This window comes from Rousettus aegyptiacus, unplaced genomic scaffold, assembly GCF_014176215.1.
Source record: "Rousettus aegyptiacus isolate mRouAeg1 unplaced genomic scaffold, mRouAeg1.p scaffold_m13_p_13, whole genome shotgun sequence".
Classification (NCBI taxonomy): Eukaryota; Metazoa; Chordata; class Mammalia; order Chiroptera; family Pteropodidae; genus Rousettus; species Rousettus aegyptiacus.
In genome coordinates this window covers 27,163,413-27,187,640 of record NW_023416288.1, presented here as the reverse complement: position 1 = coordinate 27,187,640, position 24,228 = coordinate 27,163,413, and the positions used below count along the sequence as shown (strand labels likewise).

Here is a 24,228-nt window from a genome sequence, read left to right as displayed (position 1 = left end):
TCTTTGGTCTAAATGAAACATTCAGTCATTACAAATTGAACGAATATGGTTAAGTCATGTTCAGAAGGAGAATTTGACTCATTCTTAAACTCCTAATTCACTGAAAAGAGTATACAATTTTCTAACAATGTGATTTTAATAACATTAGTGTGAGATTTTATTTTTTAACTTCCAAACCATTCTTAAGAATTAAACAGAATATTCATAAACAACCCACAAGGAAAATGCCCATGTTGGATCAGAAAATCTAGAATTGTATCCCTTCACTATTAAATATTTGATCTCTCTGCTTTAATTTCTTCCTATGTAAATTAATATTTTCACAGAATTAAAAGTAATTTTTCACAGGAAAATCATTTGTAACATTCAAGTATCAGTTATTATCATTAGTATTTATGACACTTCATATTTCTTAAAGATTCTTTTCTATGTATGAAGTTCTTCAATATTATACACAATTGTTAAATTGGGACTCTCCTGAAAATGTTCTTTATTCTTTTATTAGACATTGGTAGCTAACCACCAAACTCTTCCTGCTCTTCTTCCATAAGCAATAGAATTATAGTTGGTACAGTTCCCAGACCTCCTTACAGTTAGATGTGGCCAGATGTCTCAGTTTATGGGAGTGAAAGTCACACGTGCCACTTCTAGAACAATTTTTTAAGACCAGGCAGTGCTTCCTGAGTTTTTATTTCTACTGCCCATCAGTTCTAATTTGGACATGGTGATAACATATGAGGAGGCCACCTTAGAGGATGGAGAAAAAAATACAGATGAAACCTTGGTCTCTGCGTCACCTTGTGGAACAAAGCTGCTTGATACATTGGAAACTCCATCCTGCACTGTTTTGGGTAAAGAGATAAACTAGTTTTAAGACACTAAATCCTGGTGCCTGTTTGATACAATGGCTTAGTCGATCTTACTAGTAAGCAATAATGTCCATGATGTTTCAAGATATTTTCATGTTTCCTCTATGATTACAGAACACATATAGGGGAAAATAGGAAATGTCCTAAAAATAAAAGCTCTCAAATTGGCAGCATGGAATGAAATGCACTGGTAGCCTACTACTAGTTAAATGATCATGAAGTTTAATTTTTAATATTGAGATTTTGTACTTATAAAATAACTGCAAGAATAGTATACACAGTTCTGTAATCCTTCACCAACCTTTCTCTTATGTTAACATCTCACATAGCTGGAAAATATTAATTTATTTATTAACTTTGGTACAATAGTATTAACTAAAATACAGGCCTTATTCAAATTTTACCAGTTCTTTCATTAATATCCTTTTTTGTTGTTGTTCTAGATCTAATTTAGGGTCCCAAATTGCATTTAATTGTTAGACCTACTTAGGCTCCTCCAATCTGTGACAGTCTTCAGACTTTTCTTGTCTTTTACAACCTTGACACAGTTGAAGACTACTAATCAGTTATTTTGTAGAGGTTCCTTGACTTGGGTTTGACTAATGTTTTCTCATGATTACATTAGACTGAGTCTCTGAATTAATGAGAAGACTATCACAAAAATGATGTGGCCTTCTCAGTGTATTATATCTGGGAGTATATGAAGTTGATACATATGACCAGTGATATTAACCTTAATCACTTGGCTACGGTGGGATCTGCTAAGATTTTCTACTCTAACTTAGTATTTATGCTCTCTGTTTTAATTACTAAGTACTATGAAGAAATACTATGCAAATATCCTGTTTCAGCTTAAACTTTTGCCTACTCTTTTTAGCATCTATCTGTGGATCTTGCCTGTGGGAATTTATACTGTGATGTTCTAATGCTGGTTTTCTATTTTGTCTTAGTACTTTAAAATTTTTTAATTAAAATTCTTCTGTAAAAAAAGAGTCATCAATTTCTCCCCATTTATTTATGTATTAATTTATATTAGTATATACTTATAGATTTTTATTTTCAGGTTTTAATTCAAATACCACAGTAATTTATTTTGTTGTTCAAGCCATTCAAAATTTGTCCAGTAGGAGATCCTTCAGTTCATCTTCTATGCCCTTTTAATATGCTTACATCTTTGGTTATCTTTTTTTCTTTTTCCTACTCCTTTATTTCTGGCACTACCTAATGTTCCAAGCTCATCTTATATTTTCCTTCCTCAACACTGAAAATGATCATTTCTCCCAGGAGTCTTGGTAGCTTTTATGGGAACGTAGCATTTAGAAACCAGTATCTGGGCACAAGATGTGTTAATTTGCTAACAGGGTGTCACTGACGCTAGCCCTATTCAGTGGATAACGTTAAGAAATATATGTATATGTGCAAACTCATACATGCATATATATATACATAGCTATCTTTCTATTTACCTGCATATGTGTGTGTGTGTGTGTGCGCGTGCACGCGTATGCATGCATGCATGTATGTATGTATGTATGTATGTATAAAAGTAAGTCAATACTAATGTCATCCACACCAATCTAGCGCTGCAGGATTCATTCTAACCTTCCCCCTTTCCTTACTACAACTTCTTTCTTTGCTAGCCTGAGATCTGGCTCTTATTATCTACAAACTATTTACTTATTTGTTCAATATTAGTACACAAATAGTTTTAGAATTCTAATCCATAACCCTGAGAGAAATTTCTAGAACAGACTAGAACACATTGTTTCAGCTTCTTTGGTCCCCATCCTTTTTTATGTGATTAAGAGATTTATATAGAATGCCATTTCTCCGCCCTCCCTCCACCCCCACTCCCTGGCTAATTCATTGACTTTTTAAATTTAGACTTAGTAAAATTTACTTTTTATTACATGAGATTCTATGGCTCTCAACAAATGCATATTCATTCATTGCCCACCACAAGTCCATATATAACAGTTCTATCCTTAAAATTCCCTCCTACCGAGACCTTTATATCTTTGTCTCCTATTCCCCAACTTCTTTTTCACCACATAGGTTTTGTCTTTACATTGACATATAAATGAAATCATACAATATGGCCTTTTGGGTCTGTTGTCTTTCACTAAGCAAAATATATTTAAGATTCATCCATGTTGTCTAAATCTGTGGTTTGCTCATTTTTATTGCTAATACTCCATTGCAGGTATACGCTGCAGTTCCTTTCTACCTTAGACAGCTGAAGGACATACAAGTTGTTTCCAGTTCTAACGATTAGGAACAAAGCTGATATAAATACTCATGTTTTTGTGTTAATATAAATTTTCATTTATTCTAGGAAGATATCTAGGAGTGAGATTGCTTGGTCATATCATAGGTATATAACTTTTTTATAGGAAACTGCCAAACTCTTTCCCACTTTGGAAATGGTTAAGGCATTTTTTTAACGCTATCGAAAAGTATAAGAGTTTCAACTGCTCGGCATTACCGCCACTATTTGGCATTGCTAGTTGTTTTGATTTGAGATATTTCAATGGATCTATAATGATGCCTCATTGTGGTTTTAATTTGCATTTTCATAATGATTAATGAACTTGAACATCTTTTTATATGCTTATTTACCCTTCTTACACTTTGTTTTTTGAAATATTTGTTTGAATCTATTGCCTACTTAAAAATCTTTGGTTATTAGGTTTTTTTTTATTGTTGACTTTTAAGAGTTTTTTATGTATTTTGAAAATAATAGCTTCATCATATATATACTCTGCACACATTTTTCCCTATTTTTTTGCCTTTTAATTCTCTTAACTAGACATTTTTGCAGAGAGAAATTTTAATTTTAATAAAGTTTAATTTATCAATCTTTCCTTCTATACATTGTGCTTTGGTGTCCGATTCGTGAAACTTGAGTTACAATCCTTTTTGCCTGACCCAAGTTCACACATATTTCATTCTATGCTTTCTTTTAGAAGTTTTACAGATTTGCATTTAGTTGCATGATCCATTTTCAGAGGATTTGGTATAAAATGTGAGGTTTAGGTCAGATTTCATTATTCTGCATATAGGTGAAGGAATTTAAAGTTACCTTTAAATTCCAACAACGAAAGGTAAAACTAGCTATTAAGATGCTTTCAGTTTCAAGTGACAATTTGCTCCTTTATTAACTTCTGACTACTACCGTCCCACCCCCCCACCCCCATCCCCATAAAAAAAACTGCTTAAGGAAACAGGGTTTTTGTTGGCTTATGTAATCATAAATTGCAGAGATTTGTGGTTTTGGTGTAGCTGGATTCATGGCTCAGATAATGTCATAACTGTCTTTATATCTCAGTTTATCAATTATTTATCCTTCCATAGTATCCTCTTTCCCAAGAAGGAATCTTACACCTTATGGTGCCCAAAATTTTCATGGCACTTTCAAATCCAGTAAAGTTATTTTCTCTTTTCTAATAGTTCCAAGTGAAGTTCTGGAATTGAGTTTTACTAATCTGGCTTGGGTGACATGATTATCCTTGAACAAATCTCTGGTTAATGAGGCATAAATGACTTGATAAACTTGGATCACACACCCAATCTTGTATCTAGGAGCAGTGTCAGACACAGCTAACTGCATGGTTGGGGCTTGAGAAGGGGCAGCTCCCCAAGAAAAAGCATGACACTTATATTAGAAGAAGGAGGAGTGGAAGCTGGGCTGGTAAAAACAATCTGCGTTCAGTACAAAGGTCCCCAGCACAGTGAATCTGAGCCAGCACCTGAAATGGAAATAAGGGAGACTTGGATTGCTTCAGCTTTATCACCAAGGGGCTGTGAGAAGCAATCACTTGTCTCTTCCGTATAAGAAATGCGACAGATAGTGAAATAATCAGAGTTCTTTAACAGTATGTCCTTATGTAAATTATTGTAATTATAAACCTCTGAAATCTAGCATATGTAAATTAAAAAAATTAAAAAACTGTTATCCCAATTTTCACTGAAAACAAAGCTAATGGAATATTTAGATCAATGTTATTGATAAGTGGAAGATTAGAAGAGAAAGAGTAGCATGGCTTCGTGAGTCTAGGGCAGAGGGGATGCTAGTTGAAAAGTCTAAATGAAAGAGAAAATTGGAAATAATTATTGAATCAGAATTTTTAACTACTATAACCCCAAAAATTTTTCCTTGAGTTATCATAGGACTTAAAAAAATTATATCCTGCAGAATCTCACCTGATGAAGACATCACAAAGAGAGTGTTAAACTAAATTTGAAGTAAATTTTACTCTACATGGAAAGAAATGTCAAAAACAGGCCTAGGGAAGATGCTAGAACCCTCTGGGTTTTACATTCCTGAGTGAGGTTAGGAAGCTCCTAAAAAATTTCATCTAGGTTTCTTCATTGTTAGTACAGAAACAACCCATCAATATAAGCAAACTTGGTATGTACTGTGGGCAAAATGGTCATAGAATGATAGAATAAAGAACCTGAAAGAGATCTGGACACCTAACCATCTCCTTCATTTAATAACAGGCTTGTGATCATCTAAACTATAACAAAAAGTTTCTTGCCTAGCTCTCTGGGGTGTGTGATTTTTTTCCTCTCATTTTTTTACATAGCTTTTATCTCCATATTTGGTGTTTCCCAGACACAGTCTAAGCAATTCTTAAGCTTTATCACCTGGAAGGGTAAATGGATACTGAGAAGTCCTTGAAGCTTTTCTTAGCTAAGGGGATGATGTAGGGAGCCAGGGGAGAGCCCGGGGTCCTTTAGTTTACTCAGAGAATGCCACTCAGCAGGGGAGACCATAAACAGCTTTCATTCATTCATCTGGTAAATATTTATCAAACATCTGTGTCAGCTTCTGAGCTAAATGACCATATAAATAAAATAAAAGTATTTTCCTATACCTAGTGACCTTTATATTTAATTCATTTAAGAATATACTGTAGGGGGAAAAACAGAGATGTTTCTTTACAGGAATGTGTTAGTGTTTCTCAACACAGATATATACTCATGGCTAGAATGTGTTTTGATTAACACATACAACTATGATGTGTGTGTGTGTGTGTGTGTGTGTGTGTGTGTGTGTGTATGTGTGTTTAAGGAAAGAGAGAGATAATAATCACTTCTGATCTTTGCTTCCTGAATGAAGAGATGCAAATATTTTCAGAAAATTTTTGAAAACTTCCTATTGTAAGGCAGTTCTTAGAGATTTGGGAGAGTTATTTGCTTACATCAGTTTTTAGGAAGTAATTCATGCAAGAACAATTCAATTGCAAAGCCTAATATTGTTCCTCAGGCTACACCCTCTCTCCCTTCTTGTGAAAAACACTGCCCAGACTTCCTATTAAATACAACCTTTTCCTAAAAGAAGGCAAGTGGCATCAATTTTGAAATAATGGAATGCCATCTGGAATGATAATTTATAGAAGAGAAACCAGCTAAGAACATAAGCGTTATCATAAAGGAGACCATACATTTAGAAAATGAAGAGCATTTTATTAGATTCTGACAAATAAACGGATTATATTATTCAAAACACAGAATCTTATTCAAAAGGTTTTGAATCAAAAGTGAAGGCAGAAAGGAGTACACAAAGAAATATTCTCCAAAGTATGTATATATATGTGTACATAGCACACATATATACTTATATAATATAAAAAATAAGATATATTTATAAAATGTTTCCAAATGTTTAACATGATTTTATAAATATAACATTAGAAATTTAGAAACAAAGAGGAAAATAATTTCAAACACTTGAAAATAATTCAACACTAATTTTCAGAATATTATCAAATTGCTATGTTTTGTGAACTATTAAGAAGAAATAGCAAATAGTTCCCAACTAGTTGACAATATTTTCTGGTCATTATTTTGAGTTCTCATGAATTACACTTATGGCATTTCCTTCAAGGTTATATTTTAAATCATAAAGGTATTTTAAAATTACATATGGAAAATAATCTCCTAGAGATCTATTAACTGAAAGAGATAGCAGATTTGATTCTCATGTACACTGCTAACAACTACATGGTCATACACATTCAGAGACATTGGCAGTCATCTTTATACGCACTTGGATAATTATACTCATCTTTTCTGTTTCACCATGATTGTGACAGTAATATCAGCCACCCTGACCTCTGACCATCACCAGAAATTAGAAAGATGATATGCTGACTTGTGATGGATTAAATTCCACAGCACACTTTCTCATGATGAGAAATCATGATCCCCACTAGACGTAATGAGTGAGAGGGTTTTGTATTGGGAAGTGTCAGGAAAGAGGGACAACTACCTCTTGGTCATGCAGGTTTGAAAGAAAATGTGTTTATAAAACAAGATAGAAGAGTAGAGATGGGAGTAAAATAAATATAGAAACAGAACCCATGTTAACTGGCACCCACTGTAGAATGCGCTTCACAGATACACTCTCACATAGTCAGTTTTGGATCTCTATGGAAACTTCAACTAAAATTATCCAGTGAAAAGCTGAAGATTTTAGACCAGAGATAAGAGTATAAATGTGACTGAGATTCCATAAAAACATGTTGCTAAGAAATTTACTGGTATCGACCTCTTCCTACTATGTTCTTAAAGAATGCTTTTGATTTCATATTACTTATTACTCATGTACATTTTCTAAAAAATGCTTTCTCCTTAAATACATATATGTAATTTAACAATCACTATAATTACTGGCTTTTACTTTTAATTATTTTTATCAAACCCAGTAAATAATTATTGAATTTCAAAAATATTTTTTCAAGAGGGGTAATATATTGCTGAGTTCTATAAGCTATAAGAATTTTTGTGCACTACCATATAAAAATTATCACTTAGGAATTCTTTTATGGATTTTGCATATATTAATTTATGAAATTTTGGCATATTCCCAAAATACTTCCTGTTGCACTCGCTACCTGATCATTTTATTTTGTGACTGGAAGACTATACTGTCCATTACCAGAAAGGATAAAAATATGCCCAATAATTATTTTCTCCTACATTACCTTAAACAATTCGTTCTCGAGAACTGATATTTTAGTGTTCAAATTTTACTCGTCAGAATAAAGATTAACCTTCACATGTGATTAATATTCACTCCATATTTTATTTCATAATTATTATTGATGAGACTTTGTTTTTTTGCTTAGACATTTACTACTGAGAAAAGTAGCTGTGCCAATTTTGGAGATTTTTATACATGTATAAATCCTACTTTAAATAGTGATTAGAAAAGAATCAAGGTAATCTGAATTATATCATCCTTATTCCTTTGCTTTCTTGACTATAGGGAAGAAAATTCTAGATTTGGTGCCTGAATGTGGGTATGACCTTATGACCTTGCAGTGTCAAGCATGAGAACATAAACTTCTATGGAACCAATGTGGGGAAAAACTGTAGTTTAAGTATATTAAGCAATCTTGAAGATTATAGAGTTCCTCTAAAATATCTATCTTTTAACTAAATGTTTTTTGTCAAATGTGGTTCTATGAACAATCACTAAATCACCTTGATTTATTCTATATATATGATGCTTTTTAAAGGTAATAAAAGGCGTATCTTCTTTTTTCACATTAATTTCTTTACTAATTGTTTTCTCTGCCCTGACACCAACTTCTGCAACTGCTAATCTCATTTAAACATTTTTTTTAATGCTGCTAAGGCTCTAAAGGGACACTATCAGATGCTAGAATCAAGCTCTAGAAAGAGACTGGAAAGAACTAGCAACTAGATCTGCCTACTCAAGGTATGACAGAGGCATCTGGGTCAGGTCCCATTTTGGTTGTGAGGGATGCAGTAATATAAAGTACTCTCTAGCTTTGAAGATTTTATACACAAGGGACAAAATGAGAGACTCTACTCCCACATCACCTTGATAATTCCTAAAATCAGTGATTCTCAACCTTTCTTTAATGGGAAAATGTGCTAGCGAATATTCAAATGCATTGCACTGCTATAAAAACATACAGGGTTTTAAATATTTCTATTCCACTAGGTACTAGTTGTAATTCTAAAGTGATAGCTGTTATTGCAAAGCCTACAATAGATTGATAACTGAATGTCATTGAGGTCATCAATAAAATATCAGGACCCAGTAGCAAGAGTCAGGACTGGATTCTGTTCTCTGGAGAAATATGGTTAAAGGGACAGGACCAAATATTCTCAGAGGAACTGATGTATCAGGTCAGTATTGAGAGTGGAGGATTCAGGCACAGCCAAACGAACCATACACCCACCGACTCAAACTGATGTAGAGGTCAAGGTCTTGGTCCTAAACCTCAGACAGAATTCTTGAATTTAGAACTATAGTTTATGATAAGAAAAGATCTAATGAACCCCATCACTTGAAAATACGTCATGGCTTAGACTTCTTCTTAACTAAAGGCAAGGCTGGTTGAGGACCACAAGAACAATTGAGACTGCTAGATGAGAAAAGATGCCTAAAAGCACTAGCTCATAGCCTGGCACTGGTCAATATAGCTACTTGTCTCTTTTTTATATGTCACCCAGGAATTGCTAAGATCATCCACAACCATTTCAGGATAGGTTTGTAAAGGAGCAATTTATACTATTCTCTCCAAAACCGGGACACGTTTAACTTAGAGAAAATTACAAAAATACAATCTATATCACACTTTATCCTCCACTAGAGCAATAGTTAGCAATCGTATCAGCCCCTTCTGAAAATGAATTGTTTTCTTATTCACAGATAGATTAATGGAGAAAGATACTTTAATTAAATGTTACAAAACTAAGGAATTGGTTTAAATAATATTAATTCTAGGTGGCACTTAAAATATTTGATTTGAAAAGTTTTCTCCATCTCATTCCTTCTATAGAACTAAAAGCCATGGGAAATAAGGAAGCAAGGATATCGTCAACTGAAAGCTCTACAAGGGGAGCCATTGTATCACGAAACTAAGCCATGGTGCAAAGAGGCAGTCTACACACCCCCTTTCCACACTGAATTTCAAATGTTTGGCACAAAGCAAGGCCTGACTCCCTACGAACTGTCTGTTAGATAAAGCTAAAACGTTTTCTGCCACAGATTTTTTTTTTCTCCCAGAAAGTGACCATTTAAACTTCATGTCTCATGATTTACATTCAATATGTAAGCATTTGAATATCACTCTTGTTTTATGTGTATATTTGAATAACTCCTTATATTGACGTACTTTCAAGAAAAATCTTCTTTAGAAATTTAAACAAGATGTTCGAGAATGCAAAACTGGCTTTTAGTAAACTGAGTTGAACTTAAAAGTGATGCTGTGAGGAAAAGAGCAACAAAATGTTTCCTAGTGGTTATGTACGATTGTTTTATTAGGTTTGATAAGACTAAACAGTCCAAAGATTTGACAGTTCTGACACCTGGCATATAAAAGATGGAATTCCTGAATGGAAATTATTCTTATTGAACTTCTCTGAAGAGTTTTGGCTGGAAAGAAGTATCTTTTCCAAAGCCAGTACATTCTCGGCACCCCTTCAACTGGCTGAAAAATGAGGTACTGAATTCTTTGCTTAATGGGAAATCTACTGTTGTTTTAATACATATTTTTGGAAACTTTTTTAAAAAAAATTTCTGTCATCACTTTTCTTTTGTGGAAATAAATATGACACCATATGGGAAAAAAATGTTATAACTCCATATGTATAGAATAATATTCTGAATTTAAAGATGAACTAAATCTAACCTCCATTTAATAATTCAAAAAACTGAAAACGAATATCCATACAAGTTTATATGTTTCAAGGTTGCTATGCAAAAAAACAAGGTAATGTGGCTACTGTGTACTTGGCTGTATTTAGGTAAAATCAAAGGTATTTATAATATAAATAATAAGATATTTTTATGTGGCTACATTATTTATCTTACTGACTCTACTGTGTGATGCACAACAGACCTGCTATTGTACTTCAGTTCAGATATTTATATACAATATAGTTCAAAGAACTGATTCCTATTCTTCCACCTACTGCTTAAAAAATGTAAGACAGAAAACCAAATAAAAAGAGGTCATAAATCGAAATAGTACAGATGTTGAAAAGTGAAAGTGGTTTTTTTTTGGCCTGTCAATGTATCACATAAATTTTTTAAGTTATGAAATCTATAAAGAATAGTTTCATGTTTGAAAACAAAAAAAGGAGAGTATAGATTAATTGAACAAAGAAATAGAGGATTCTACAGAATTGATTTAAAGACTAGTAGAGGAAGCTATCCATTTTGAAAGGTCTAAAATGCAAAGTATTTTCTAATTCTGTATTATCTTCTCTACTGAGCTCAACGCTCAGCCAGTAGGAGTCAATATGGGTCCCTACTTAGGATAGGCAGCCAAGAGGTATCCTGATACATTTGCCTCTTTAAGCCATTTGAATATGTTCCATACGAGCCTAATGTGGTAATAGGTGATGTACCAGGATTCGTGAACCCAAAGGAGCCAAGTGAAATTCTATCCTAGACATGATTAACAGCTTATCAAAACGTTTCAGATGATAGAGAACTCACTTTCTCTTGAGATATTTTATCTTCGATCCAAACATGATCTCCCTCTAGCTTTTACTTATTTTTCTCTGGCACATAGAGAAACATTTATTTCATGTTCTAGATGGTAGTTTCAAACATGTGAAGATGGGACTCATGTTCTTCAGCTTACATGTCCAATCGAATACTGTATTCGCCAGAGAAAGCATTCACAGCTCTTTCTGTCATTTTTAAAGTGTCATGTTTGTTTCTCATCTTAATTCCACATCTTTAAATGAGTTATTGTTTGTCCCAATATAGTTTGAAATGTGTCATTAAGCACACCTCAAACATATTCCAATTTTGTAGAAGATAGGGACACTATCACCTCCTTAGTTACTTGTGATCAGAAAATAAAATACATCCACATTTACAAGGAACCACTCTTCCTCCACATCGCCAAACGTGATCCATTCACAGAATTATCTCCTTACCACTGATAAAGTCTCTCTCTCTATCTCTAACGTATATATACACATATATACATATACATACATATGTAAATTCAATGAATTAGGTATTAAATCAATTAGGTATTAAAGAATTTTTGAATTGAACTAGATGTTTATCATATCAGAGGGGAGTAAGTGCCATTGTTATTCACTTTGCAGCTGAAATATTTTTCTTTTCCTTGAAATAATTTATGTATAAGACGACAAAGCAATATATCTATAACAGTTTCTTTTCTACATGAATTTTTATGCTTTCTAGGTTTTCAACTTTATTTTATCTAAAGTCAAATAATTGACAGCATAGCTGTTTTTATATACGCCTCTGTGCCAATTCTTGGTTCAATTTCAGACTTCTGTTGAGAGTAGGTATTAAACTTTAGCTCTGAGACTCCAGGCAAGTGTTTCATAATGGTCCTTGCCTTCTCTTTTGGAACCTGAAAAATACTAACAGTTTTGAGGAGACTCCTCTTTTGTGACTCTTAATTACATTATTTATACTTCTGCACACAAATAGGATTCAGATGCAATCACCTGATAACAGAGATTAGGGAAAGGAGGAGGAAAAAGTCCTAAAGATAAATGATTTGGCTCTCACCTGTCAGACTATCTCTTGGAATAGCCACAGGTTGGTATTTGTGAATATTAGTTTTGTTCTATTTAACCTGAATAAAAGTTGTAAAATTTCCTTCTGAGTGCATATGATATGTCCAAGGAATGTTTCAATGGTACTAAGGATTTATCATTCATTAAAAATGTGGTCAGAGCTTTCATATGCATTGGATATTTGGATAGTGAAAAATTTAAACTCCCAGTCTCCTGGCGCCTTTTGCAGGCTCCAGCCTAAAACTGATCTAAACTAGAGAAGAGATTTATGTCTAGAAAATTGAGAGTTCTAATTAAAATCTCGTTCTGGACATGCTAATAGCTGAAATAAGAGTGTTTGTGATGAAGTGACCAATTACAGAAAGAATGAAGAGAAAATCAAGGGGCCTATTTAAGTTTTCATCCAAGAATGGGGAAGAATTCTCCCATGCAGTAAGATTTAAAGGGACTAAAGCAAGTAAAAGTAAATTTGAATTTTGATCAGTTCCAATCCATGATTCTCACTAATTTGGAGGTGGCTGCAGGGCCCCAGAAGGTAATGGCTTCAAGGTACTTTTAGGAAGACCAGATCATGGGTACTGAAGATGCAAGTTTGGGCAAAATGCCCTCTCCCACACCTGGTGGGGGACCAGGGATGCCTCCCACACTCAGGAGACCATTACCACTTGATCAATGAGTATTGACAAATGAAAAATGAAATCCCAAAAACCAGGTAGCTCTCTTCAAATGTTCTGGATTATATATAATCCTTGAGACCTGGGGATCTGCAATATGAGAGATCAAATTTCTCGCTGTGACTTCGGTTGACTTATTTTGATCTATAAATATATGTTTTGATATCTAAATGTATGATTTTATTAAAAAATGTACTTGTTTAATTAAAAAAAAATTGTGGAATAGAAGGAAATGCATGCCTGTAGTCGATTCAGGATATGCACTGAGTGAAAAGGCCATTGGATGGGCAAGTAGTGGGTGAGTATTGAGTCAGTAATGTCTAAAGATAATTCATAAACAGCTTGGAGTTTCTGTGCATCTCTCTATCTCTCCTCCCCTTAGGATGTATTTCCCTGTCAGCAGTGTAGTTGTACACAGCACACACGCTGTAGGGCATTTTAGAAGATTACTAATCTTGCTTCACTTTCCTTCCTGGCAAATTCTCTATGAGTGGTTATTTTTATTTTTTTTTCATCCTTAATAGATAGGGATTTTATGCCTCTAGAAACATACTGCAATTTTATGGCTCTTCCTGATGAGTGAATTTTTCAGCAACCATATGGTGTGGCTGGCTCTGACTCTATCAAACTCTAATAACCTTCAGAGTCTGTGGAGCAGCTTGTTCATTCTGATCTTTCCTAAGCCTTCCTATATTGATTGTAGTCTTTGATAAGTCAAGTTGCTGAGTTTTCAGTCCCTGCCAGAAGGTTTGAATAAGAAAGTTTAAAAGTCATCTTCGATTGAGCTTTATTTTGCAAAACTTTCTTTCTCCTATGCCATAGGCACAGTAAATTTATGGCATAACTTTTCATATTTTTTGAATATTTTAGAAAAGATTTGTTTCTCAAACCTCTACATGTGAAGTGCTTGAGTCTCCTGGGATAGACTTACTATCTCTTCTTATTTTATATGTATCAAAATATTTTTCTTCTACCATAATCTCAGAGTTTGTACTAACTGAATTTTTTTGAAATGTGTTTATTATCTTTGTAATTATTTCAAGTTTAAAGTAGTAAAATATTAGGTAGTGTCATGAGTTTGTTGTATAATGTGAAGCTCTTCTATTTTTATCTTTACAATAATCATTTAATATCTACTATATGGTTAGCATAGCATCTTCCCTGAAGAAATTAATATTTTGAAGGAGGCATTACTACTACTATTAGTAATTATTATAATAATATTAATATACATAAATTTTGTTGAATGGTTCCCACTTGTCAGGCACTGCTGTAGAATTCCACATGTCAGATGCCACTTAATTCTCATATACACACACAAAGGGATACTATTATTACTTTTTTTAAACATTAAAGGAAAATAAGACATGGACAAATTTATTCTCTTGCTCAATGTAGATAATAAATGTCACACAGATAGTACACAATGAATTCAAACTTATGCTCAATTCTTCTGAATTATTCAGAGTTTCTAGACAAGACAGAAAAGGCTGATTAAAATAAAACATTCCTGGTGAGAGAGGAGTTCAGCTTATCAAAGGCCTAGTGATTCTTGCAAACAAAATGAGGCTTTATCTTGGGAACAATGTAGATCATTGAGGAGATTTAAGTGAGGGGCTAATATAACTGGGTACAATTTCAGAAAGCTTTATGCAAGAGTTGTATGGTAAGTTGGAGGCAGGAAATGTGAGAAATAGCCAAGTATTATTCCTAAGCTTCTGATTTGTGTTACTGGGTGAATGGAATATTTATATGACAGTGGAGGAGAAGTGAGCACAGTTTTGAACTCAGGTAATGAACTCAGGTTTGAACTCAGGCGATGAACTCAGGTTTGAAAATGTAGGGTTGCACTGTGAAGAGTCGTGTTTGGAGGAGAATATGAGACTCAAATAGAGATTCACACAAGAAGTTTGGATGGAGCAAATGAATCCAAATAACTGAATGTGATTATCCTTCGAGCATTATAATATATTCAGAGAAGAGAGCCAAGGACTCTGGAAAACCCCAACAGTACGGGAGTACCAGAAGAAAGGGAGTTGACAAAGTTGCCTGACAAAAATTCTGAACAGTGATGGGATGAATACAAGACTAACAGGTATCATGAAAGCCAAGAAAGAGGGCATTTCAGGAGACAGGACAACTATTATACATTCTTAAGAAAGGCTTTGTAATCTGATAATTGAAAGCATGCTGTTGGATTTATTTCCAATAAGACCGTTGGCAGTCTTGGTATGAATAATTTCAATGGAATTATGAATTTCACCAAGCAAGATGAAGATGATTGGAGAAAGAACTGAAAGGTGAAGAAGCAGAAACAGTGAATGTAACAACTCTTTAAGAAGTTCACCTGTGAAGGGCAGGAGCAAAAATGGGTGCTGGCCAGAGAGACATGTAAAAATAGTACCAATAAGCTTAGATAAGAAGTATTCCTAATCGATTTTGGCACTATGAAAGTAGGATAGATTAAGCAACGGTGTATATATTTTGGAAATGAGTACATGTCAAGAAGCTGAAGTCCTCTGCAATGATATGTTGGGTTAGAGAGAATGGGGGTGCTTATGAAGCTTAGAGAAGGCTGGCTTAGCTATTTGTGGAAAAGGGAAAGCAGCTGATCCAAGAGTGTAAAAGGATCAGTAAACAGTTGAAGAACAAGCTGAGGCTACCAAGCATGATGTATCTGGGAATTGGTACTATTTTCTCCAGAAGAATTCGGGATCTCGGAGAAGGCAGACAACTATATCCATTCAAGCTTGAAGTTTTTCTATATTGGTGACTAAAGAACTCATCAGAGAGGAACGTGGGTGTATTACTAAGAGAGGAGTTGAAAAAATAAACCAAGTTATCTAGTTTGAGTAGTGGCAGAAAGAAAAGCTAGTACTATTTAATGATATAATGTACCACATGTAAGGGGACATAGGTACAAAAAAATAGCAATAGCTCCTGCTTTCACTCATGTTAGTAACTGAGCTAGAAATAAATACTTGTACATATGTATAATTACCAATAAAATTAATTACTCTCAAAGAAAATTAAAACATGTGGTGAGAGGCTAATGAACACAAAGGGTAAACTATTTTAAATTGCATACCCTGGAAACAGACTGAGAATGAAAGCTTCCCAAAGGTTTATGGTGGAGCTATCTCAGGTAACTAGTGAATACATGAGGGCGTGGCCTTGGGTTGAAGGAGAAATTGACTCCAATGTGGTTGCACCTGAAGTCTCAGCTGACCCTATGGGAAGTCTGTTGTTGGGATGGCCCTTCAAGCAAGCTGTCCGAAACTGAGGCAAAAGAACAGAACTTTATATCTTCACATCACGCAATCATTGGCCACAGGTTGCCCACCTTCTCCACCCCTAGAAGAATTTATAATTATAGGCAAGGTATGCTCCCTGCGCTTGAGAGAATTTACAGTGAAGAATGTAGCAGTGAGCTCTCAGCATCCCATATTCCCAATACCTGGGGGTACCAGATGTACCAGCCCTAAAGAGGGTGTATGAGTGAAGCACCAGTAAGTGATACAGATCCACTAAGCACCTTCTAGTAGGTTTTTTTTCTGTCTGTAAATAGCTCCTCCAGGATTCCTGTTGATCAGTGCCAGGGTGACCTATGACAGTGACTGGATGACTTTAAGTCTTAGTCCCTCTCTCTACTCTGTTATTTAGTTCCTCTTCTGAGGTTCATGCCCTCTAGTGGCATTAACAGGCAAAACAAACATCCTCACACCATGCCCCCTCCCGTAAGTCCATCCACATGCTTCTTCTCTCAACCAGTTTTCATTGTATAATTAAGAAATACCTCTTGGATGCCTATTTATCTTGTCGATGGTAATACTGTCTTTTCTTAACCCTCTCCGTACCTCCCTGTGGGTGGAGCTGCCCTGGCTACAAGTCTCAGTGTGAAAACCACATCCATATTGTTTCTAACAGTTAAGTGTTACCATCTGGCCTCCTATCATTCTATTATCCCATCCTCCTGTTGCTATCATAAAGCCCAGACCTCTAAGAGAATCTCCCAACATCAGCCATCTCCTACGGAAGACATCCTCCACCAAACTTCTCAACAACAATGTTGCTTCTCTCACTAGGCATTTCTTGTTTATTTGGTGAATGGAATATGCTCCATGCTCTGCCATGGAATGTATTCAACTGGTAGGTTCTCCAGTGCTGGGCAGTACATCTACTCTAGCATTTTCACCTGAGATTTTTTTAACTACCCCCACCCCCCACCACACACACACCTGTATAGCAGTATGGCATTTATATTTCACTTAGGACAGACCATCAATTTTTGCAAGTTTCCAAGAGGCATCTTACCCATGCATTAGTACTGTTTCCTAGGGTCCTTGCTAGAGTTTTAAACCTTATTCCACAGAAAAATATCTCATATCAATAAACTCTTCTTATCAGCTTAACGTCAGCTTCCCTGAGTGCATCTCAGAACCCAGTTTCATATACCCTCCCCCTGCTCCTCCTGGTATACATCGGCCAGATCCTGGAGCTCCTTCAGTATGGAGTCCCTCTTTCATTTCTGTTCTGCCTATGCTGGGATTTGACATTTTTTAAAATGGATATTATTATTGAAATGGTTGCCAAGATTATGGATGGGAGTGGATGGTTGGAGATATAAGCATTGTCTTGTAAGACACCTACCTTACTTGAGGTCTTCAAGCGTATGTAGTCTTCAAGCAAGGGTAGTCAGCCATTAAGTTCCAATAAAGAGACCACAGGGTCAATTTTGCAGGTGCAACAGTTTCGGAATCATTTGGTAATTCAAAGTTCTCAACAGCATTTATTTAGAAATCCTCTTTCTATATTTCAGGGTTCCCTTCTTTTCCTATTTAGGCTCTGATCTTGGCAGAGAAGACCTGCTGGGCTGAGATTGCAGCATTATCTGAAGCTCTGTTATTCTTAGGATAAAGTCATATATCTAATTCTCTGCTCTGCCTCTCCTCTACTACATGATATTAGGGTTTCTTTAGCCGCAGCTGATGAGGCCCTATAACTTTTACACTTTGTGTTAAATTGGGGATTAGTTACTCTGCCTGACATTGTCTCTGTGCACTGAATCAAGAGAACTCATCAAGAGCTGCCTATTTCCACAGGTGTTATAGCTACTAAGTCTCTTATCCCTCCCCTGTGCCAGAAATAGTGTAATCAATATTGCACCCTCCCCTGGTATCCATCCCAGTTCATCGCCAGTGAAATTTTAAACCAGAGCATGCCAGAAGCTACCCTTGCTCCTTCCAACAGCAGTGATAGTGTTCTTACTGCTACCCAGACACTGAGCAGTTCAGCTCTAAGGTTTCACTCCACAACTGGTTTTCTAGGACCACTCTTGATACCATCTTAGTTTGGGTTCCCTGGAAACAAATTCTGTGAAAAAAAATGTGTTCTACAAGTTTTGGGGAAGAGTTCTAAGGAGATATGTTTATACAGAAGTGGGAAAGACAGGGTTGGACAGAGAGAGAGATGTTGACCCTATATACAACTGAGACTTCAATCAGTCCTACCTGGACATCGGCAGTTCAGTGTTCTCAAATTGAGGCAAGAGACCAGACATTTTTATCTCCACCTCGGTCATGGTGTAGCCTTCTGCAGGCGAGCATTTCTGGTGAAAGGTGCAACTCTGAACAGTTGATAGCTGATATTCTCAGCAGTTTACATCATCTCTGAAAAAAAAGAATCTGGGTGAAGTAATATTTATTGCAAGAGAATCAAGTTTAGATTTTTTGTTTTCTGAAGAAATATATAGATTAAGATCATAAAATGGAAATGTGAGGCAAATGATGGGAGAAGAGCGTCAGAGGCAGAAGGAAGACCATTCGTGAAGGACTTCCAAAGGATTTAAGGAAGTCCACTGTGAAGTAGAGGTGGCAAAGGAGAGAGTGGCTCAAGACATGTCTAGAGAAACAGGCAGCAGCAGCTAGATCAGGTAGAATCTGTTAAGACTTGTTAAGGATTTTGAATTTTAACATGACTTAATAGGAAGCCTTTGAAGAATCAAGGGTCAAGAAGTTTAAGAAATCAAAAGTAACATCATCAGCTCTGACTTAAAAAAAATGATCTCTTTAGCAGGTAATACTGAAACTGGTTTGGGAAAGGGCAGATTATGATCAGAGAGGCTTCTTAGTGACTGTGAAGATAAAGACCAGTGAAAAAAGATACAATATTTAGAAGAGTCAAAATCAACAGGGCTTTATAGTGGATTAGTTATGAACACTGAAGGAGACACATATGTCAAGAAAGACAAACAAAAAGAGTATATTGTGGCTTAACAACAGGTGGGCGGTGCTGTGATCTGGGGGCACTGCAGGTGGAGACTGAAGATCTGAGTCAAGACCTATGATACGCCGAGTGGTGATATCAAGGCAGTTGAATATAGGGGTCTGGAACTCCAGTGAGAATATGAGGGCAGAAAAATATTTTAGGAGTTACAGACTAGACTTAAAACCAAGGGGAAGAAGGAGCTCAAATGTGAAGAGGCTGTAGAGTAGGAACATCAAAGATCCCGTTTAAGAGACTTAAAAACTATTGTCAAATTTGGTAGAGTACCCAACTTCTAAATATTCAAACAAGCAGTCTCATCTTCCCTGTTCCTGAATTCCCCTTGGTCTCTCTCCACCCCAAACCCCTGCATCTGCACTTGTCAAACACCAAATATTATCAATATGTGATACTTGGCTACAGACTTTTGCAAGAATGGTACCAGAAACCCTTGTCATTCAACTTGAGTGGATTCTAGAAAACCTTGTATTTAAATCTAAATGTTGCTCCCAGTCAAAAATGTTTCAGAAAGTTCCTTTTGTTTTCAAAGCTGTCTACGTTACAGTTTTTTTAAATCTTTTTTTTTTTTTTTTTAGTTATGCTTATATCAGGAAAAGATGCTATTACTCTCATTTTACTTGTCTTTAACACCAGTCTATCTTCCTTTTGAATAAGGATGTGCCTCAGGATACGTGAGCCACTTGAATGCAGGGACCATGCCTTATTCGCCTCATGGCTGCAATGTTTAACTTAGTGTATGGGAAATAAGCAGTGTTCACCAAATACGTATTGAATAAATAAATAAATGAAAACTGAATAAATGACTTGGAAAGTGGTATGGAACGAGAACATTATTAAAATGTGCCCATGCAAGCACACGCACACCCACCCACACACACACACAAATACACAAAGTCAATAACTTATAATCCAAGTCATTAGAAGGTCATTGTACCATGACAGTCTTTCATGTATCCTGCTCTGAGTCCTGAGACAGGTAATAGATTCAGAAATGTTGTTAGGTATTCTATATAGATTAAAGTATTAATTAAATATTTTTAAATAGGCATGTTTCCTAACACTGTAAAAGTTTACATGCTAGGATTATGATGGGAATTTTTTAACAGCTGTGTGATAAATGAGGCACCAGTAAGAATGCCTGAGGTTACACACACACACAAAAGGCAGAGAAGAAATGAATCACTTGACATAAGATGACTAAGAAAAGAAGCAAACATTTTTCTATTAGTCAAATGTCAAAGTATGTAACAAATATCAAAGCTTAAAAACAAGAAAAACCAAAACAACATTGCTATTATCAGAAAGATGTATCAGCCAAGGAAGTAAAGGTTATTCCGAAACACAGATTTTAGCTCTTTTCTATGTTCACTAGCAAGCGTGTAGCAATTTACTTTTAACAATTTACTTCACCAGAGGTGATAAATGTGCCAGCAATGTTTATCATAAACAAGGAAGTAGGAGAAGACTGTAAAAGCAGAAGACCACAGTTAGAGGTGTTGGGAAGGGGCTCCCTATAGCCTTATGGGGAACCAAGGTGCTATGTTTGAGCAATTTATATTTTTGAAAACCAGTGGATGGGATTTTTCCTTTTGCACTTTTCCCAAATGAATTGTTTTATATGAGTACAAATAAATTTATTAATGTTGTTACTAAAAAGTAATATTAGCTTGATCAAAGCAAGTTTATGTTGTAGGATTTCATAACTGAAAACCATTTGACATTGAATACAAAATATTAGGGTATTTTTTCCTGTTCAATATTTTTAGGGCATTTTGAAGGGAACTTTTTCATTATTCAAATAGGAAATGATTAGTCTGCTTCTATCCATTGCCAGATGGTAATATGAATTTGTAGTTTATTTAAGGACGGTCTTAAATGTGGTGAGAGGGAAATCCTTCCTAGTTGTGGTATATCAGTAATTGGGTCGAACATAAATTACTATGAAATTGAATGATAGATGTGTTTCCTATGTCTTCCCTGAGGCCACCACAAATAAACTGCACCAAAAATCATATGATACGCTGACAACTTTATGAGGCTATTTAAATAGCCTTTCTTGAAACTATTTTTAATACTGAAGAAATTTTATCTATTTGGATTTTTCGGCCTTGAATGACACCCAAAATATTTCCATTTGATTATGTGCTATCTGCTACTAATAAATAGTGACTCGTTTTATTTAAAAAAATTATTCTGGCATTATTTTCTAGTATTTTTTATAAATATGATTCAAATATTTACTTTGAAAAGAGTCAGCAGTTTGGAATATCTATTTTTCTAAATATATATTAAATTATAGATAATTAAAGACACATGCCCACTCTATAAAGACTAAAAAGGTAAAATAAAAATCTTCAATCTCTTACATCCAGACAACAGAATATTACTCAGTAATAGAAAGAAACGTGCCATCAAGCCATCAAGCCATGGAAAGACGGGAAGGAAACTTAAATGCATATTGCTAAGTGACAAAAGCCAATCTGAAAAGGCTACATACTATATGATTCCAACTAGAAGACAATCTAGAAAAGGCAGATGGAGACAAAAAAAGATCAATGGTTATCAGGGTTTAGGAGGGAGGAGAGATGACGATTAGGTGGAGCAACAGAGCTTTTTAGAGCAGTGAAACCATTCTGCATGATACTAGAATGGTGGATACATGTCATTATGCACGTCAAAACTCACAGAATGTACAACACAAAGAGTGAACCCTAAGGTAAACTATGGACTTTAATCAAAAATCATGTACCAGCGTTGGCTCATTAATTCTAACAAATCTATACCACTGATGTCATGTTAATAACAGGGAAACCGGAGGTGAGGGGGTATACGGAGCACTCTGTACTTGCCACTCAATTTTTCTGTGAACCTACAACTGCTCAGAAAATGAAGATTTGGGGGCAGATACATAAATAACCATCCTTACTAGTTTCTTAGGTGTGCTGCAACAAATTACCACAAATTTGGTGGCTATAAACAACAGATATTTATTTTCTCACAGTTCTGGAGTCCAAAAGTCTGAATTCAAGGCGTCGACAGGGTCATGCTCCCTGGAGGGGAGAACCTTCCTAGCTTTTGATGGCTTCAGGAGTTCCTTGGCTTGTAGTCAATCCAATTTCTGACTCCTTTTCTCCCTGTGTGTTTCTCCTCTGTGTTTTTTAAGGGCACTTTCACTGGATTTAAAACCCACTAGTATAATCCAGGGTAATCTCATTTTAAGATTAATTTTATCTGCAAAAAGCCTTATTCCAAACAAAGTCACATTCAGAAGTTCTGAGGGTTATGGTGTGGATATGTACCATTCAACTCATTATACTACCCATAACATGGGCATTATAATAGAGTATGAACAGTACTGAGAGGAAGGTGTGAAAGGGTCACAGAGAACACAATTTGTAGATGAATACTAAAGGTTTGATAGACTGGGCAGGAGTGCAGTGATGTGAGAGGTAGGGGATGCCATCTCTGGGGAGATAGTACAGGAGACAACAAGGCATATTTAGAGAATGCTAAGAAGGTCAGTGTCCCTCAAAGGGAGGGAGAGGATGAAGGCTAAAGGAAGTGAGTCTCAGATGTCGGGCTGTGGTCAGGTTATAAAAGGAGCTGACAATCCCAAGAGAGAAGCATGTATTCTTCTAGTCACAAAGTTCTGAAAGAGGAGATCATATTTGTACTTTAGAAACAGGACAAGAGAGTTATGACTTAAGGAAGCAGAAGCGAATGGCAGGGAGATGAATAGGCTAGATTCAATGGGATCTCACTCTAAGGCCTCCATAGTGGGGAGAAAACAGAGATGAAAAATTAGAGCAATTCTGGAGGCAGAAGAGACAGCATGTGATGAACAACTGGATTTAGTGAACAGAGAATGATGTGTGGGCGAATTTTCAGTTTACAGCTTTGAAACTTAGTTTGATGCCGTTATCCAAAGCAGAAACTTTTGGAGTAAGGGAGTGGTTTTCTGTGGGGTATAGAAAGTAATGAGCTAAATTTTAGATATAGTTAATGTTGATTTATCTTGTACCCAAGTTCCAAATTTAGTGTATCAAATTGTTTTACTTCTAAGCAGTAAAAGATTTAGGAAAAAAAAAAAAAACCTTGAGCTTTTATGGAAATCTTCAAAATTACCTTCAGAATTTCCCTCATGGGTCCCTCCCAGTTAATTCCTGTCATAGATGATGAGCTCCAACAGACCACATGGCTCTGGAAACAAAAAAAAAAAATGTGGGAATCGCCAAGTATTAAGAAGCTTTACTGGTTCATAAAGGCGAGAAAATATGTTCCCCTTTTGAGGAGAGAGAAAAAATTACTGCTACAAAATAGCAGCCCCATCCTGTTATAAATAGATCGTACAAAGAATTAGAGCAAAGCTTCTCGGGGGAGGAGGTCTTCAAACCTGCAGAATGTTGCTTTAGTATCGTTATTTTATCTTTCCAAAGCTGGTGCAGTGAAAGAAGAAATCTATGTTCCAACATAAAAAATAAACATAATATCACTGTGACAGGGACTGATTCAGTATGGAAACACTGACTGTAGAGGCATTCTGGCTTACTTCAAAAGACTTTCAATAACTGCCAAAAGAGTTTATTTGGATAGTTTCAGTTTCATGTGTTTAATCAACTAAAAACTCAATCCAGAGTTGAGAGTGTGACACAGCATGTGTTCTGAAGAGGGTGTACATGTGTTCGTATTTTGGGGGGCATGAGTGCGTTTGCATGTGTGGATGTTTGAGCTTGAGCAAAGGTGTGTGTGTGTGTGTGTGTGTGTGTGTGTGTGTGTGCACCATAAAATTTTATTGTTTTATACCATTCTTTTCTTTAATAGGGCCCACACTCATAATCTCC

The 24,228-nt window shown here is 35.5% G+C and overlaps 1 long non-coding RNA gene across 1 annotated transcript in view; it reads right to left on the bottom strand.

Annotated features, from left to right (window-relative positions):
- Positions 1–23,645, bottom strand: part of LOC118610704 — a 41,656-nt gene extending 18,011 nt beyond the window's left edge. The window contains exons 1-2 of the long non-coding RNA XR_004953907.1: positions 23,513–23,645; positions 18,613–18,771 (exon numbers count right to left, since the gene is read on the bottom strand). This is a non-coding gene — a long non-coding RNA (uncharacterized LOC118610704). The remainder of the gene's footprint in view (positions 1–18,612; positions 18,772–23,512) is intronic.
- Positions 23,646–24,228: the final 583 nt, after the last annotated feature.